The sequence below is a fragment of the Miniopterus schreibersii genome, assembly GCF_964146895.1.
Source record: "Miniopterus schreibersii genome assembly, chromosome: 1".
Classification (NCBI taxonomy): domain Eukaryota; kingdom Metazoa; phylum Chordata; class Mammalia; order Chiroptera; family Miniopteridae; genus Miniopterus; species Miniopterus schreibersii.
Window position 1 is genome coordinate 78,511,975 of NC_138101.1, and position 19,416 is coordinate 78,531,390.

Sequence of the window (19,416 nt, forward strand, 5' to 3'; positions counted from 1 at the left end):
GATAATATTTCTCATTCTGTTACAATAGAGTAATGTCACACTTGGCACTTTTACTGTCCTTTTCCTAGAATATCCCCCAAAGTGCTTTCTGAGAGTGTTAACTGCCTATTTGGCTCATTTTTCTGCGCCAGGGAGAGCAGAAACACACCAGGCACCAAGAGGAGATTTAGCGGGAAGTAGGTGGCTCCAAACAGCAGTGTCTGGCATTCCCGGGCCCCTGCGTTTGTGGTGCTTGACGCCGGGTCACCAGGTCCTGAGAGCCATGCTTAGCTATCATTTCTTTGTATCCCTTCCTCTTTCCTGATCATCACACTTGGCTCTACATCTGCCACAACCCATCCAGGCCAGCAGCTGTGTGTACGTAACGCAATGTCACCTAAGGAAAGAGGACTGGAGATAAATTGTGTTTGAAGGTTTGGCTGGCAGCTATTTAGAATTAGGACAGAAGTTAATTTAGCATTACCTGGGTACTCCACTGGCGAGCCTGGGTGCCACAGCTCTACGTTTGCAGGAAACAAAAAGGGCACAAGGAGTCGCAGTCACTAAGTAACAACCAGCCGCTTCCAACCGGGTAATATTTTCTGGGAACTGGCGCTGGTGTGCTTTATGTCATTCATCTCCTGACTCCTTGTTCCACGTTGCCTCCCACTTGAAGCCAAGACCATTACAGCTGTGCCAAAGAGTGGGTGGAAAAATAGCCTTATTATTAACCTATGTTGAAAACATAATGGTTTTTTGAATGTCTTCATTCACATATGCAGTCACACAAGATACTAACGCGCTTTCTTAAATGTAGCGGAACAGAGTCTTCATTTAAACCTCCCCTGTCCACCTCATGGGGGAAAATTAGCCCCTTGGAAATGACTTTGTCCTTTGCGTTTTCATAGAGTAGTTTGAATTTATCATTGGGCTATTTTTATTGGTTAGCAGCTGCGGCATCATATAAACCGTGAATATGTAATTTAGAGTCATTTAGACCAATCATCCCACAGCAGCACGTGAGTGTAGTAAGCCTCTTTGCAGAGGAAGAGAAGACATGGAGAGTAATTTGCCAAAAGCTGCTCAGCTCCTGCTATGGCCGAACCAGGTTTATAAACTAGAGAGTTTTGATGCCTTATTTGATAATGCCTTCCATCTGTGTAGACTGTTTATGGAGCATTTTCACATCCTCTCATTTATTTCCCGTGATGGCCATGGGAGTAGGCAGGTGAGCTGGGCATCTCGCTTTTACACAGGAATCTGTGGTCGAAGGCCAGGGACTTGGGACTGAAGCTACCCTCTCAGACTCAGTGCTCTTATTACACCAGGCGGACTGCTTTATCCAGGTTCCTTCCATTGCACTCTGCACACCTCTTCCCCTCTCCATTCCCATATGTAGAAAGGCTTCAGTGGGGTCCATTTTCATCTCAAGTTTCAGTTCCCATAAAATAAACAGATACTAGGATCTCAAAGGGTCCCTTATCAAATGTCACAGGGGAAAAAGAAAACCGAAATCATTTTCTGTGCTCTGCAGAATACAATTTAGCGTCCAGGTTGCCTAATACCTCCAAGGAAAGCAACAGCAGCACTTATTAGCCACCTCTCAGTGGACCACTTTTCTGCTAAACAGTGCACAGTGGAAGCAACACAGACTGGCCTTTGGGCTGCCCTGCTCAGGATGCTGAATAGAAGCTCACTTATGTTTGACTTGCAAGGTTGATGGCAGGGGGTGGGGAAGCAGCTCCTAAATCTTTATTCTCAAGTGGATATGTGATATTTAGGTGCTTGTGCACAAACTCTCTCCAATTCCTGCATGCTTGGTTTATTGGTGTATATTTACTACTGATGTTAATTCATATCTTCATGAGGAATCTTCTATATCTTTTTTGATGCTAACAGTTTTATTAAGGCTATTTATGTTTTGTTGTTATTGCTGTTTTAAAAATGTATTGTTGAGGCAGTTGTAAAATACTTTTTTTTTTTTAAATACAGAAGTTGGATTAAAACGTTACAGTAACTGTCACCTGGTAACCAGACCCCGTATAACTATGTCAACATACGCCAGTGATTTATTGCTTTAAATTGGAATCAGCTGATATTTGGTTTCACCGTTTTTAACTCTGCAGGGTTAATCTGGAACCTGCTGGTACACATGAAATAGTTGTTTTATCTGCTGTTCTAAGACTGATGAAATGTTTAAAACATGGCTGTGTAATCAGTCAGTTATCTCTTGGTGTTACAGCTTATTCTGTACGGCAGTGTACAATCTCAAAAATAATTATTCTGCTGTAGTTAAGACGTGGGAGCAGAATGCAGTAACTGATAAAGACTGCAGTCAGCCAGTCCTTTCCTGAATTGGGTAGTTCCGCAGCATTTTGTTATCTTCTTAGAGGAAAAACATGGGTTGTGATGGTCAGACCTCCTAGGAGCCTGAAAGCTTAGGGCAAGACCTGGGAGACAGAACAGTTAATCTACTGTCAATGTCTTTTTCTACCTTTGATCTTTTGTTTTTAGATAAACTTGATTAGGCTAGACTTTCACTCGTCTAGACATGGGTAGGCCCCTTGGAAATAAGGATGCTGGTGTTTAGAATTTTTCTTTGTTCTAAAAGCAATAAAAAAAATATCTAAGGTTATACAAATTTAAAAAAAAATTCTAGGCCGTTATCCACTTTTTAACATTCTTCTTTCATAGCCAGCTATTGCAGGAGACCTGAAAGGGAGGGTCACTTGATCTGTTCCAGACCTCCCCGTTTTCTACGAAGCTCATCTGAAGGAAAAATATCATAGATTTTTTCAGAGACTCTGTTGTCTCTAGAGGTAATTATTCCTGGTTACAAAGATGTTAGCAGCAATCCATAGATGACTTATTGATGTTTCAAGGAAGACCCAAGACTCAGAATAAAATCTTGTATATAAAGGTCTGCCAATTAGATTACACAACCTGTCTTTGAACTGAAAGTAGAATGTGAGTTTTTCAGTTCATAAGGGGGGAAATGCAGTGAACTGTATTATAAAGCTCTTCTCATCCTGTGGACGAAGCGCAGTTTACTTGTCGGGCAACCAGGGATTCCAGGGGTTTGGAAAGCAGGGAGTAGCGTGAGGTACAGTTGTACGATTATTATTTTTAAATATGTTTTTATTGACTTCAGAGAGAAGAAGGGAGAGGGAGAGAGAGATAGAAATTGAAACACCAACAATGAGAGTCATTGGTCGGCCGCCTCCTACACACCCCCTACTGGGCATCGAGCCCGAAACCCCGGCATGTGCCCTGACCAGGAACCAAACCAGTCTCCTGGTTTATGGCTCGATGCTCAACCACTGAGCCATCCCGGTCAGGCTGTATGATTATTTTTTACAGGTGTCAGATTATCAGGGGCAAAATGATAGTTTTATTAGAACCCAAGAATATTATCTCTGGCACCAACATCTCTAATTGGAGACTAGTGAGAAGCCATTCGGTTACGAAAACAGTACAAGATGTTTTCTCTTTGTTTCTGTGATGTTTTCTTACTCCCCCTGATTCAGTTACTAATCATCCCGTTGGCCCTTCTTCTTTCCCTCTTGAATATATAGCAAATTACTTCCAAACAGACTTGTATCCCTCCAGCCAAACTCTTCCTGTGTCATTACATGGGCCGGCTTGCCATCGCTCCTGACTAGAGGTGTCAGAAGTGGATGTCAAGCTTGCCAGCGGCCCCATATATTACTGCACTGTCTAGAGCCTGGAATAGATAGATGGGGCCTAGAAAGGGGGATTGATGGATGTCGCTCCCCGCCTTTTTGAGTGTACCTTCTCTTGAAAAATATATTTAATTACATTGAGTCCATCTCTCGTCACAGTAAAGAGCAGGCCCTCCGGACTTCACTTGGCGTGTCTGTTATGAGGAAAAAGCCATCAATATTTTAAAAGATGCTGACAGGCAAGAAGTTAGCCTTGATGGCTAGAAATTCAGAGGGTTGTGGGGTTTTTTTAACTCTATGAAATATATTCATTGCTTCTGTGAAGCAATATTGAGGGAAGGCTTAACATAGAATAAGCGATGCGGTAAAGTGACCGAGTCAGTCTTCAGGCTCCGAATAACCTAGATGCGCCCTGATTGTATGGCCTGGATCTCTCACCCGGGAGCTTTCTAGAGCAGCCAGCACCCAGCGCTGCCTGACATCGATGTCACAAAACTGGGTCATGGGAGGTGTGCCCCAGAGAACATATTTTAGGGCAGATCTTCCGGGGACAGATGTTGGTGGGCTTTCTTGATTTCTTGTGGTCGAATAGAATGAATGATGTTCATATTCACCCAACTTTCCAGATACCACCTTAGGGGTTTGGAGGATTATATTAACTCTTTGAGGCCACTAGAGAAGTTTTACAAATAGTCTGCAAGAACCAGTTAGTCTATATGATTTCCATTCTGCCTACAAATTATTCAGGGGTCAAATTGTAGGGGTCTCTCTCTCTCTCATATACAACCTCACCCTTACCTCCATGCCGAAAAATATTTTTTTTCCCCTGTATCAAATGTTAAAAGACTGAAGGCATGTTCTTAAAGCAAAGATACTTAGTATTTTGTACACATGTTTATATTCACATGAAATCCTAGCCAAGGGGGTTGAAGAAAAGAGGTGAATTTATTAAAATTTTAACATACCTGTTCCCTGTGTTTTCATAGCATAGACCTTGCTCTCTCTTATACTTTCTTGTATTTGTTCATATGCTTATTTTCGTGAATTCTTTGAAGGGGTTAAAAACAATTGCAGAGCTACCTAGGTAGCTCATAACTTACCCCAGGGAAATGGTACAGCACACTACTGCCTCTTTGCTTTGACAAGATGGTCCTGACCCCTTGAGATCTCTCCAGGCAGACTTCTGAACCCCCTGCACAGCAGCCCCTGTCTGGCCCAGACTCACTTGAGAATGCCGACTGGCTAGAGAAGCAAGAGAGGGAGGGAGTAGGGGGTAAGTCTGAACTAGGAGATCCTCATGCTTTGAAGGGTATTAACAAAAAGAAGTGAGAAAAGATTCAAAGAGAAAAAAAATAACCTCTGTGTTTATTTGTGGACTAAATCTCATCATTCAAGCAAATGAAATTAGGAATTATTCATCAGTGCGGATTGAATACTAGGCTTGTCAAGAATTACATTCTCCTCTCGATCTAGTCAATTTTACCAAGTGGTTTGTTTTTTAAAAAACACAGTATTCTCACCAAGAAACTATTAAATAAATACAGGTTTAAATGCATCATTCACTTTTTCTACCTGATTTCTCTATGGCCATACACCAACTTCAATTTTTTTTTTTATTGTGGAAGCTAATATAAGGAGATTTATTTTTCTGAAACCACATTCTAAAGCATATTCATTCCGATCCTCCTGGTGTGTTTAATGCAGCCACTTTGGGAAGTACCCAGAAAATGTGCTGAAGGTGAGGGGCAGAGAGACACTATGTACTAAAATGTGCTACAGGAGGAGGTGGAGCACTGACATGCTGGGACTTGTCGTTGTTTCAATTATGTTTTTGTAATGTTTTACCACTTGGTGGTGTTATAATCAGGATAGACTAAACTGCAACAAATAGACCCAAAAATGTGTTTCGACTTAAATCCAGTACAAGTTTCTTTCTTGTTCATGTCAGTAATCCCTTCTGGGTGTCCTGGTTGGTGGGTGGCTTTCTTCCACATGGAAAGGAAAGGAAATGTGAAAATACCTGCTCTATTAAAAGCCCTGGCCCTGAAACAGCAAATATCACTTCCACTCACACTTCCTTAGACTGCACATAGTCACATGGCATGAAGCTAGCAAATGTGGTTTTGCCGTGCACTCTGCTCCAGTCCTCGCACTGTGAGAGCAGAGAGGAGCTGGAGGGGACAGCTGGTGGTCGCCGCCGCAGGGGTATTGTATTGGCCCCCAGACTTCCTTGAGGATGAGAACCCCTGGGGGACTCTGATAAGCAGATTACCAGGCCTTTTCCCCTGAAACTCCTGACCCAATATGTCTGGGTCAGTTCTAAGAATCTGTGTTTTGACAAACACTCCAGGTGATTGTCTTCAGGAAGGTTTGAGAAACTCTGTAAAATGTAATCAGATTTGGGGAAGGTATTGTACATTTGTTGCAGTCTTAGACTGAGAATCTTGTGTGGAAGGAATGGCAGCAGACTAAATGAACAAAACCTGATTCCTGGCACCCTTTACCTATCTCTAGTCTTAGAATTTAGAAGCAGGGTTGTACTGTGACTCTACCGTGTAGCACTAATACATCTGTTCAAACCTGAATTTCTCTTTCAATTAGCTCATTGCTTTACTCAGTTGACCAAGGTTAGCTGTCATTTTGACATACGGTTGTCTTATGGATTATATCAAATACTTGGAACGTATCACCTCATGACAGCTCGTTAACACATGGGTCAGTGTATAAGATTGACTAGTAATGAAATCTTGGGAGTGTTTTCCCCCTTGTCATAAAGTTGAATCCTTTAGAAGCTTATCATCATGGAAATTAAAAGCATGACTATATTGGACAAATAGTGGTTGAATTATTTATCAGTGACCTCTGTCCAAAACTGGAAAATAGAAAGCTTCTCCCCTCGGACTTCTGAACATGCCGGAAAAACACCAGGAGCTGGGTGGCATTTCTGATCTGTACGCTCTTCACAGCCCATTTGAATCCTAGGCTGCGTTCTCCGTGCTACCCAGTGGTCGCTTGGACCATGTCCCTGTGGACAGATTGGGGTGCGCTCGGGGAATTCAAACCAACTTGAATGTTAACCTACGGCATAGGAAGGTAACTTCCTCTCACTGACATAAATAGTATTCCAGGACATTCTGAAAAAATATTTGGAATATCTGCTGTTTCGGATTGCCTGAACTATTGATCTTCTTGGGGTAGAATAAAATTTAGAATGATGAGGCCTTCAGTGGCGGGAGAACCTCTTTTTTGACTACAAGGAAGTACTATTATCATTTGTTATCTGCACAATTAGGAAGCAGTAGAGTACAGCAGAGACTTTGCAGTGTAAGTGATCTTTGTTGCCTCGAGCCTTTTAGCTCATTGTTGAGTGTTTTATAACACGCCTCTCTTCCCACCCCTATCTCAATAATTGTTTGTGTGTGTGTGTGTTTGAAATCCACCCAAGCCCTGGCTCTTAAGTCCAAAAGGGCTGAAGACTTAGAAATCCATCTTCATCCAGTCATCTGGAGAACAGAGCGGGAGCCTGCGGGATATTTCTTTCCTCTCTTTTCTAAAGGTTTAGCAGAAGAATGAGTGTCATTGACAATGATTGAGAAAAATGAAAGTTTTTAGATCAAATACTGCTTCGGTGTGCGTGCAGCGTGGGGAAGGCTGATAGATGGCACCTTCCTCCTCCAGTGAAGCCAAATAGCTGCTAATCAGTGTGTGGCATGTAGAGTTTTCTGTAATCTTGAAATCAGGGAAATATTTCACTTTCCCTCTGAGGTTTTCCAGGGAGAGATTCTGTGGCAAAGAAGATGAATCTTCTTCTCTCTACCTGCTGCAGAACCGGCAGTTAACTCTGCAGCTAAATTTTAAGCACATCAAGTGCAGGGACCATGCTTTATATTTTTCTTGTACCTGTAATCAGTTATATTTATTTAATTTCCTGGAAAATGGAAAGCCATGCTCAACATATACCGGGGTTGAGATTCAGAACAATGAAGCAGCGTGACAGTCGTTGGCAAGAGCGAGTCCACCCGATTGGATTCTGGCCCAGGCTTTGTCAGTAGCCAGGGAGTTGACTCTCTGTCCAGAGGCCACCTCTCTGTGTCTCAGTTTCTTTCACTGGAAATAGGGACTAAAGCTAGATGGTTGCTAAGTTCCATTTCCTCTCTTCAGTCTAGCATTTAATGATGATCACAGTCAAATTGGGACCAGCCCTTATGAAAATTATGTGTGAAGTTTGTTTCCTGCAGCCACCCTAGTTTTTGTTTCCCTCTTTCATGACACCAACCTCATGCCTCAGCGCCTGTGTTGTCACTGTAAACATATATCAGAGCCCATCATCAGAGATTTATTTATGTTATAGTGTACATCACTGGAAAAATAGATCACAGTGTTGTTTCTTGAGGAGTTTTTATTTTAATAGAAATCGGAGCTTCCAGCTATGAAGCTCCAAGGAGAAAAGGAGGGATCAAGAGAGAGAATGAAGGAGAAGGGTCTGTGTGTTTGTTCTGTTGTCCCAGAATAACTGTTAATATTATCCCCTTTGCCGTGGCCAGTGTGCGCAGTGGTTAGAGCATCAGCCACGCACCTTCCGGGAGCTCTGGTGGTCCCAGGGAGCGTGGTAACACAGGAACTGAGCGACCGTCGCAGGCAGCTTTGATCAGGCAGGCGGTGACTCTTCCTGTGCGTTATCATTGTGCAGTGGTAACTCTCAAAATGAAATCCAGCCGCTGGAACCCCGTGTTCAGGGTGCCTGACTCTGCCTTGGGGACAGGTACCCCGGCTCTCCTCCCTTTCCGCTCTTGCTCCTACCCATGGGGAGGTGCCACCTTTTCATGCAAGCCCAGTGTCACTGCTCTTCCTTCCTCCTCTGTTGCTGAAATAAAAGGAAGTGACACGTCCATGGTTAAACTCCTTTCACAGTAATGAAACCTGGGTGTGCTCATTAGACAGCAACGGGTTTTATTTCAAATAACAAACGGTTTTAGGGAATTTTGGGCTCTTGGGGGAGTACCATCAAATGTACAGTTGGGGAAAATTTTGTCATACCCGGAATGGGAAAGTGATCACAGTGATTCCATTAAAATTGATTGACTGTTCAGAGGCCATGCAAATGGGTGAACTTGGCTGGTTCTGAGTAATTATTTCAGAAAGCAAGACAACATAATCAATCCCAAACCCTATTAAAGGGTGCATGGTCATCATTTACCAAAGGCGCTCGTATGTCTCACGTCCACTCAGAGGCCAGTGGGGAGCATCTCGACGTGGCTGCTGTTGACGCTGCGTTTCAGTACCTCAGTTTCTTCTGTTACAACGTGGGGGTAACACTGCTTGTGCCTCACCTGCCTCCTAGGGAACCTGCATAGGTTCTGCCTGGCTTGGGGCTTATGGAGGAACAGAATAAATTCAAGGCAAACAATAATATGTAGCCTTTATTAAGCACTTTGATGGATATACCCGGAGCTGTGTCATACACGCTGACGAATTATTTTGTTTACTCTGACACCTCTATGATATGCCTGCTATTACTAACCCAATTTTATAAGTAAGGAAATAGAAGCTTAGAGAGGTCAAGAACTGTGTCAAACCCCCAGTCAATCTGAAATTCTAATACGGGGTGACTACTCTCAGAAGTTTTATGAATGAAGCAGGAGAGAAAATCCAGTGTAACTTTGAAAACTGTCATAGTCTCTGCCATAAGAACTCTGGGACATCTTGTCCCTGGAGCATCAAGTTATATTTGGCTACAAAAATGCATTTCTTACATGAGTTCTGCTGTTCCAGGATATTTGTAAAAGTCCCTCCCTCCCTGATTACATGCACAGGAAAAATGACTTTATCTTCGTGGGTGTGGGTGAGGCAGTTATAGTGGCCATAGTAGCAACTCTCTAGAGTCACATAGCACAGGGAACAGTCTAAAATCAGAGCAGATCTCACTTTAGCCAACATAGTTTCTACAGCCAAAGGGTTTGCCTCTACATTTCACTTTGGCTGTGAAGACTGGAGTCAGGAAGTGGATATGATTCCTTACTCCAATTCCAGAAAAAATATTTTGATTCTGCTCTGGATTGTAATGCCTCTTAGGAGTTGAGCCCCACCTAGATCAGGCTTGTAAAAAGTGAGAAGAGCAGTGATATCCGCTGAAGGACAGAGCTGAGCTGATTTTTCTCAAGCTAACAATGCAGGGTCTGTATTCCTAGTCTCCAGGAGTACAGATTGCCACACTCTCCAGGCAGGACAGTGAAATTGAGACTCAACAGACTGGTCAGGCCAGGAAGCACCTAAAAGCCCAGTGTACTGAACTGAGAATCATAGGAAAAGAAATATTTTAACCTACTCTCGTTGCCACCAAACTCGTAATAAAAATGCCATCCTATCCTCAAGAGAATCCGTACTATGAAATAACCTTATATTAAAAACTTCCTTTTAATGAGGTTCCTCAGGACTTTAGAAACGAAATCCTTTTTAATTGGATTTAAGACAGAACTACCTTCTCCCACAGTTAATCCCGAGCCTCCTTTCTTCCTCGGTGACGGCGTCTTGGCTGACTCAGCCTGCAGGCCTGCTCCAGCCTCTGCCCTTGGAGAAGGACACATTGCTGCCATCCCCATGGGTACCATCCCTGCCTCACCACCAAGACTCCTGGGAGCCCCTAGCCCAGGGAGTTGGTCCAGTCACACCAAGTTTAGGGACACCGCCCTGTATGGCCTTGTAGTTAGCTTGTGAAGTTATTTTTTTTTCTTACCTTTAGAGAAAAAAGATGGTCCTTCTTCCTACTCTAGCATTAGTATTTAACAATAAAATTGTCATAACTACACAGTTTGTTTATTACCTTGTATTTCCAAAGGGCAAGCGACCTTTCCTGTAACAATCGAGACTGCCTGCTTCCTTTATCCTGTCCCCAGGGCTCCTTGACAAGCATGCGCATCACCCCTAAACTCACCATCTCATGCTTAAGAGTGAAGTGGGAGGGGAGGGCTCAAGAAAGAGCTAAGTGCAATGACACTAAAATTCTTCAGATACTTTTACAGGTGTTGGATGTTTGGAATGGTTTAACCTAAGTAGTGTCTTTCAGAGGCCCAGGAAAAAGGGTTTCAAAAAGCAGGTCCCAGCAGTTTTGCCCCTGGCACCTTTACTGTCTGTGTCCTGCTCTCCTTGGTGTTTACATAAAAACAGGTGAGGGAGCGTTGCAGCACTCACACAGCTATCTATGCACATTCCTCCTCGGTTGCTTTTCCAAAAGGCTTGAAAATACAGTAGATTTAATCTAGGTTAAAAATTTTAAAAAAAGAAAGAGACTGTTTTTCTGGCAGAAGATTTAGAGTGTGAGCCTGTCTTCATAGGGCCATGGCATCAGGAGATGGTTTCTTGGAGAGAAGTCCCTAGGGCAGCAGGAGGCTGGCAGTGGCCTAGATCTTGTGGCCACGTAACAGAGCGTGGTCACGACACATTGGGTGCACAGTCTGAGGAAAGGGCACACGATTGCAGAAAACCCGTGAACTCATTGCTCTCTCCCCCGTTGAAAGGTGGGCTCAGATTTGCTGTAGAGAGGTAGTCCTGCTGGGACCTGCAGTCAGAGTTCTGGGAGGAGCGGAGGATCGCTGCCCCAGGCAGGCAGAAGGGGGAAGCGCAACTCCTGCTTTGTCAGTGAAATTCCCAAGGGATTCCCCTGGTTTTGCACTTGGTAACCCAACCGGTGACAGCCACCTAATTCAAGCACTGAGAGCAGAATGGCAGCATTGTTTCTCTGCTTCCCAGGTAGTGGCCAGATGGTAATACTTTTTACATCAGGGTGCCAATTATATCAAACTCTATAAAACTAACCTAATTGGATACGGTTTCATTAAAAGTTGATTTCTACAGGATGTGGCATTTGTATTGGGTAGCTGTTATGCTAGCTATGGAAGACCCACTATTAGAGAAAAAAGATTTGTCCTAGGAGACTGTTAGAAGTTTCAAACGAGAGGTTTGGGTTATAAAAGGACATTTTTGGTGGCAGGAAAGGAGGTTGCAAGTTCGGGAGTGGTTCATGGCACAGCCTCCTGTGAGAGGCGTTGACTTCGAAGGGTGCTGTCAACCAGTAATTGCTAGGATGGTTTTGCCTTTTCTGTTAGCTTCTTGTTAGGTTAGTTGACTTAATGAATTGTAAGACCCAGTGATTCTACGAAAGGGGCATACACCCAAGAGAGAGGAATGCCATGTTAACTCCCTCTAATTTTCTTTTTCTTGGTTTTGAGTTTAAAGCAAAACAAGTGAGTGGGGGAGCTTGCAAAACAAAACTTCATCTTCTTGCACGTTCTTCCCAGAGCTGATATTTTGCCTTGAATGCCGCTTTTTTCATTCCTTTCCTTCATGTCTCTCGGTGCATCTGAGTAGAGAGGAGCCACAGCAGGGAAACGGAAGCAGGAATTCAGAACTGTGAGCGCAGCACGGGAGCTGCATTTTAATGCAGCCATGTAGTCAGTGGCATTATTTGTGAAGTCCCATCTTGCAACCCTCTAAGGCAAGCCATGTTTTGAGCACAAAGTAAGAGAAATAAACACCTAGGATCATGGAGGTCACAAGTTAACAATAGTGCATTTGACATGGGTTTTTATCTGGCAGCACCAGGTGGGTGGACTTTGGGCCAAGGAAAGGGACATATCTGTGCTTCTCTGGGTACCATTTCGCCTCTTGAAGCATCTGTGTACTTTCAAAGAACAGCATTTTGTCATTGTCTTTTTCATCAAGGCACTGAGGGTCACCTTCCAGACCACTGGCCAACTACTTTTTTAAGGTCAATGCTACGTTTTCTTTAAAAATATAATTCAGGGGACTTTTGATGGTGTTTTTGAACCTTTTAACTGCTTTGTAGAAACTGAAAGTCCAGGGTCTTGGCAGGGGTGAGGCCGATGATTGACAGTCAAGAGCTGGGTATGTGCGAGATTCACTTGAGCACAAAATACACCACTTAGATCCACGACCTTTGGACTCGGAGAAAAAGTATTAAATTCTCTATAGAGCGGTGAAGATTGAGGGAGGAAATAGATTACAAGGGGAATCAAGGATGAAGAGTATGTCCTCTTTTGACTTCAGCTGGCCTGGATGCTACAGACTTGACAAGAAGCCAAGATCCCAGTTGCAATGTGACTTGTGTAACGCAGGCACCTGCTTTGCTTGCCAGTGTGCTTAAAAGAGAGCTCCATTCACAGAAAGAGCAAAGCCATAGCGGGGTCACTGATTCAGCCTTCCAGGGCCTTAGTTCCTCGACCTGTCAGCCCCTTAGAATCCAAACGCCCTTAAAGGAATTTTCAGTTCACAATGTGATGACTTTGCTGATGCACTGAATTCAAGTATATCTTGAATTGAATTTGTCTGCCACAACCATTACTTTGTCTTTTAAAGAAATAAATAAATACAGGCTTCAACCATTAGATGATCATTCTGTGGCTGTTTTCAACTGTAGATTTCTCATGTGTAAGACATTGAGTGGCCTTGAAGACATAGACAGTCCCCTCTCTGTATCCAGTGGACAAAGTCCACCTGAAGAGACAGGTGTCCACGTGTACAGCACCCTGAGCTCCAAACCTGAAATATGTTTTGTTTTAGTAGTTTTTGCCACAGGGTTGTGGGAAATCATTTTTTTCATCGTTCCTGCATCCTCAAGTTAAGAAGGAGCAGTTAGAACCAGAACATTCTAAAAAGGCCCTCTTCCATTTATGAGAGCACCATTCACAGGGATTTCGTGCTCAGCCTGGGCTGGGGGCTCCAGAGAGATCTGTGAATGTGCCACTAGACCAGCCCCACACAGGGCTGGCTTCCTGTGCCCTTGAGCATAAATCGTTAGCCTGTGATCTGAAATGTCTACACTATAGCTGTCAGGTAACCATTTCAATAATTGAAAACCATACAAGTCACTGACCTCCTGTCTTTATACCTGGATTCCTTAAAACAAGCACACAGATATAATACAAACTGCCTTGTTGTGTCTATTTTTAGAGTCAAAGCCTTGAAGAAAATGCCTTTTTGAAATGGTGTCTTCAGAGCCTCAAACCTTAATCCCCAACTTGTAAGGTTTGGAAACCTTGAAGGAAGTCCCTGTAATAAGTATGGTGTCCGTTTTCTTCGGGCAGAGTTAATTTTAAAATCTGATCTCTGGCATCATTCTCTGCGGCTGTGTTTCCACCACTCTCCACACTGAACGATGTAAGCAAATTGCCATGTGACTCAGGGCAGGACGTGGTATAAACTGGTCGTCTCCACATACATAGTGCATTTTTTTAAAATTCTGTATTACCAAGAGTTTCCAAGCTAAGATTTTCAAGAGAGACAGCTGTGGTTTGAAAAGATTTGTGATAATCCAGATGGTGTCTTTGAGGATAAATCTACTTGATCATTTAAAATTAAAAGTCTTTCAGTAAAGTGGAGTGTCTTCTTTATGATATTAAATATATTGTCTTTTGTGTACGTGCGTGTGTCAGAGAGAGTTTGGAGCTTTATCTTTGGAAACAGCAAAAATCTAACAGCGTCCCAAGTTATTCAGCAAGTAAGCCAGCAGAATACCTGCAGGAGCCCTTCACGACAGCAGAAACTGTTTGTGGAGAGACATAGTCAGACTCAGCTACCCTGTCTGGACTAGGTAGTGCTCAGCCTCTCCCGGAATTGCCATTCTCAACTTCTGATACAAGATGGTCCGATCTTATTGCACAATTATAATGCTGATTACACTTCGCTTTCCAAGCTGAACATTAGGCAACTAGATTGCTCAACTTGCCCACTGCTGGGAACCTGGGTGTGAAAGGCTCCCAGTCCCCCTGATGGGGCTCTGAGAAGACAGACGGGGCCCTGGAACAAGGTGACTTTTCTGTACCTCTCACCTGCCCTCAGTGTGCAGAGTCCATTGGCTTATTGGCCCCCCAGAGGTGCTCATGTGAGGCCTTGCACCTCTGGCCTTCACCTCTGGCACTCTGCACTCCGATCTTTCTCATCCAGATTTCTTCTACCGTCACACTTGTTCTGTCCTACGTTGCCTTCCTAGGGGTCTGCCAGATGTTCAAATTCGAACAGCAAAATGAATTCTCAGGGAGATAGCGGTCAGTGTGCTTTAATGTGTTACCCGTAACTTTACAGACTCATCAGCATCTCTTGATGACCAGTAGAGAAGTCATCAGCAGTGGACATATGAGGCTCCGCACAGGCCTGAGATAGGTGGCTGGTTCACTTGACATATCTCACCTGTGAATTTGAAAAGCCCTTCTGAGGAGCAGTAGGGAGGGGTTTAATAAATGGGCACGTGAGAGAGGAATTTTTTTTCCCTCCCAAATCCTCTTACTGATACAGTTCACTGTATCAGTGAAACTGTGGGAAAGCAGGATGTCATAAAGTAACCTGGGCGTGGGACAGCATGTTCATCTTTGGTAAGTTGGCTGCTGCCACTGGCAAAAACTCCCGAATGAGTGGATAAAGGTGGCAAGAATCCTGAAGTACAAGTGCTTATTAGTGTCAAACGAGCAAAGCAGCTAAAATTAGCAGCATTAAGCAGAAAAAGGTTTGAGGCTTGCTGGAGCACCTGACTCAGCAAGCTGCATCAGCCTCTGCTAAAATCCTCCAGAGTCCCCGGCCGGTCACTTCCCATGTTTGACATTCCAGGAATGATCCTGGAATCCCCGAAGCGGGAGGGGTTGTCCTCCCTGGTGCATGTTGTGGCTACTGACCACTGAAGAGCACTTGTGGATGTTGTGGATGTTTAACCACCCACCTTACCACAATGCTGGAAACAGAACTGCTGAAGGAGGAAGTCTGTCCCCAGAATCAGATGCCGAGCCATCTGGTGTTGCAGCTGACCTGAAAATGCATCCACTAAATTTCAGACCTGAGTTACAGCTGGTGTGGGGAAATCTCAGAGACAGGTGGTTCCCTTAACAGCTGTACATCCAGTTAGGGTAGGCAAGAAAGAAAATCCCATCCTTCTTGAACCTGCATGGGTCTTCTGGGATCTGTAGTAGCTCCCTGACCTTTTTCCATGATAATTACCGTATCAGGGCAAATAATGATATTTCTTCCTTGCTTTGTTGAAATGATCTCTGTGGTCAATGAATCGAGAATTTTAAGTGAGCATATCAAGTGATAGATAAAAAGACTATGGTTATTAGAAAGTACTCACAGAAACAGGAGTCTGACACAACTTATTCTGGAAGTGTACAGACTAACAGACTAAAGTCCCACAGGGGGGATACAGATTGCTGCATTTATGGTGACTATTTAAATGTATAATTCTGTATTTATCCTGCAAATTTTAAGATAACTTAATCAAACACTGTTTTTATTAAGTGGATTGGTGTGCACGACATACCGATGAATGAAGTGCCAGACGTTTTTAATTTTAACCCAAGGAAGGTAAAGAATAATTTTGACTTTAAAATTTTGTTCTGAATGAAACACTTTAGTTTTTTGTCCATATAGTTTGGGGGAGGATTTTAGGCAGACCTGGTTTTTATTCACTGATTTAGAATTGATGAAACTAAAATAGCTAAGATACTTCCTCTGTTAGATATTTTCTCATGAGCCACTTGGGATCCAAATGTATGAAACCAAAGGGAAGAGCCTTGGGATGATATTCCAGATCATATCATCTTCCCCAGAGCCCCTACATTTCTGTAAGGTGTTCACTGCCCGATGGTGCCCAGCTGAGGCCACAAGTAGGGGCAGAAATTCAGCCTGGACTCTGCTCTCCAAGCCACAGGCTATGGAGAGGGGCTGTGCCCACCTGGAAATGGGACACCCTTTTCAAAGGTGACAAGTTTGCTTGCCAAGCACAGCACCTGTGGTGCTGAGCTGTTGGGTTGGGGTTCAGCGAGCAGTGAGGGAAGCATATCACTAGTGTTACGCAGGATATTCTCCAATGTATTACAAGCAGAACTGGAGCTGATCTTGGCAGCACCTTTAAAACACACTCACACACACCTTCGTTTGAATGGGCTTAGGTAAGAGCTAAGAGCTATACATAGTTCGGAAAGGATCAGTAGTAATGAATGCCTGATTTCACTTTATCAGTTAGACAGGCGGAGAGGACCCCAGATGAAATTGGACAGTTTGAGATTTGGGGTAGACATCTTCCCATACCCCCTTCTATATATGAGACTCCAGTCTTCCTTCCTTTCCCCTCTTCATCCCCATTGCACACTGCTCAGACCTCAGCTTCAAACTTGCCCTTTCTCAAACACAAACAAAAACCCCACAAAAACCACCTTCCACTCACTAAGAATTTTGTTCAAGAGAAAAACACTTCATCCAAATTTATACTAAGATGTACATAGCTAGGAACAATTAAATATTACCATCCCCGAGGGCACCATATTCATGCTTCAATAGGAAATGAGCTGTTCCTTCCCAGGCAGTGGATTTCAGGCAGTAGGAATGGTGGCCGTTTTGTTTGGGGGGTTAAGGCAAGGGAGCTTGCTTTATTCCTGAGACCACGGCCTGTTGCTCAGAGCTCCTCGGGGTGGCCGAGCATAAAAGCTTCCCTCGATTCCCATCATCTTTGCTGCTTGCTACTTTTATCTGGGCATTGTGTTCAGCTCTCCATTTCCAGTTCCCGTCACGTCTCTATTCTTTTAGGCCAATCTAAACGCTTCATTCTTAGCTCCGAGTGTGGCCCGGATGGCATTTGTTTGTCATCTTCCTTAGCTGCCTTCTTCCCAGGCAAGCAAGCCATCGTGTGACTTCTACCCCAGCCCTCATCTTTTTTTTTAAGTATCGCACCTCCAAAACCCACCTGCTTGAAAGTATTGGATCCTGCTTCTCTTTGAAGCTTCGATTATTGAGGTTGAAGTTCAGAGCCTTCCCCGTAGGGTCCTTATCTGGCATTAATCCCGTAAAGCCAGGAGAGCGAGAGACTTTACCCAGCGTCTGGTGGTTAGAAGCTTGCAGAAGGCAGTGGTTGTGTCTTTCTCTGCTATTCTTTCTCTACGAAGCCTAGCGAAGGATAGTTGGTATTTTTCCTTCTCTTTAGAGTGAGTATAGTAGGTTCTAGAAACTGGGACCTGACTTTGCTGCTTTAAATTATTCCTTGATCTACAGCAATTGCTATAGCTTTTGTTGGGCTTACGTTATGCCATTGAAGCTAAAACCACTCGTGCGTTTGATTAGTTCAGTAAAAAATCTACCATAACGCAGCCTGGCTAAATGGCCTCTGGTCAGAGAAGTCCAACAGCTGAAACGAAAGCTCATATAAAAATCGTCAGTCTGTCCACCTGTGATTCTTTAAGGATACTTCATAATTTTTGATTTCCTCTGTCATGCAGATGATATATTTTAAGGATTTCCTGTCCTTGGATGCATGTATTTTTTAAATGCCAAGAGTTTTGCATATTTAATCTTGGTAGATTCCAACAAAATCACATATATGACAAGTTTCCAAATTTCTTTCCAAACGAGGAGGAGGCATTGTTGATATTTAGGAATGCTATATGAACGGCACTATATTTTCCCCTATGCCTTTGAATGAGCTTTTGTTTTAAAAAATCAGGATGCCAACTTAGCATTCTAAAGATGGGCAGTGGTGCCAACTCCCTGATCTCCAACTGTACCTTTTTTTTTCCCTTTTTTTGTTTTTCTGCTCTTGGTCTTATTTTTATTATTCCCCCAAATAGGACCATTGTTGATGCCTGAGTGCTGTGCATTTCTCTCCTGTTACCTGCTGTCCTTGGCACAGGAGTACCTCTCAGGGCTCTGCCCATCTCAGGCCCTATGCATTAGAGTCCTTTAAATAAGTACAGTCTTGGTGAGTGCATCTCTCCACCTTTTTTCTCAGCCCAACTTAACAGAGACAGCCCAAGTCAGAGGCTGCGTCTTTTTTCTTTAAATGTTTAGTTTTTGTCCAAACCCTTTTTCTAAACCTGGTTGTGCTAAGAAATTTCATGGTGATTAACAGTTGTTAACAGGTATCTTTATCTGGTTTAATCAGATATGTTAACGAGTATCTTTAGCTACATGTGGAAAGAGGAGTCAGCCATCCTTCAGAGCACAGAGGGATGGTCCAAGGCTTTGACACCATTTCTTTGGTGGAGGGAGTTGGTGTGGAGGGGTACGCTGGCCTCTCCGGGGTGGGAGGGGGGGGAGCGTGCATTCTGCCTGGACTCCCATCAGCTCTTGGAAATAAGGAACCAAGAGGTTACCAGTCGGTGTGCCACAGCTGTATTTAATACGTGGGACAGAGTGTGCAGATATCTCTTTGGGCATGTGCCCACCTGTGTTGTAACTTAATTACTAACTGGCTAAAATAGAGTCCTTCATTCTGGCAGACAAATATTGAGTATCTCATGTATGGGGCTTTGCATTATGTACTATGGTAGAGATAAAACAGAACATTATCCCAGCTTTTAAGAAGCTTATAATCCAGTTGCCTAAACCATTGAGTTTAGAAAGTGTTTTAAAAGTGTGATGTTCTAGAGATATCCTTTAAGGAAATTATAGTTAATGTAAGTTTCTGCTATTGTTGTGATTAAACACTTCTCTTTATGCAGTTGCTACACAACAAGTCCCATTAACAGCTCGCCCCCACCTCCCACCCTTGTTCCTGAAGGGCTGTGTTCCAGGTAGTTGGTGCACAAAGTTATGAATTGATCTCCAACACGGGCAAAGCTAATAAATATGATTCTGGATGAAAGGCACTGTGTAAATGCTTGAGATGTTGTTATTACTGTTCTCATACACTTTATTATTTTTAAATTGTGCATCCTTTTAAGTAGATTATTTGTTCGCTGCAGTCTCCATTATATCTAAGCAA

At 43.4% G+C, this 19,416-nt stretch overlaps 1 protein-coding gene across 11 annotated transcripts in view; it reads left to right on the forward strand.

Moving 5' to 3' along the window:
• The window catches only part of CELF2 (CUGBP Elav-like family member 2), a 789,880-nt gene that overhangs the window by 658,224 nt on the left and 112,240 nt on the right, over positions 1 to 19,416 (forward strand). The gene's annotated exons all lie outside the window — the stretch shown is intronic.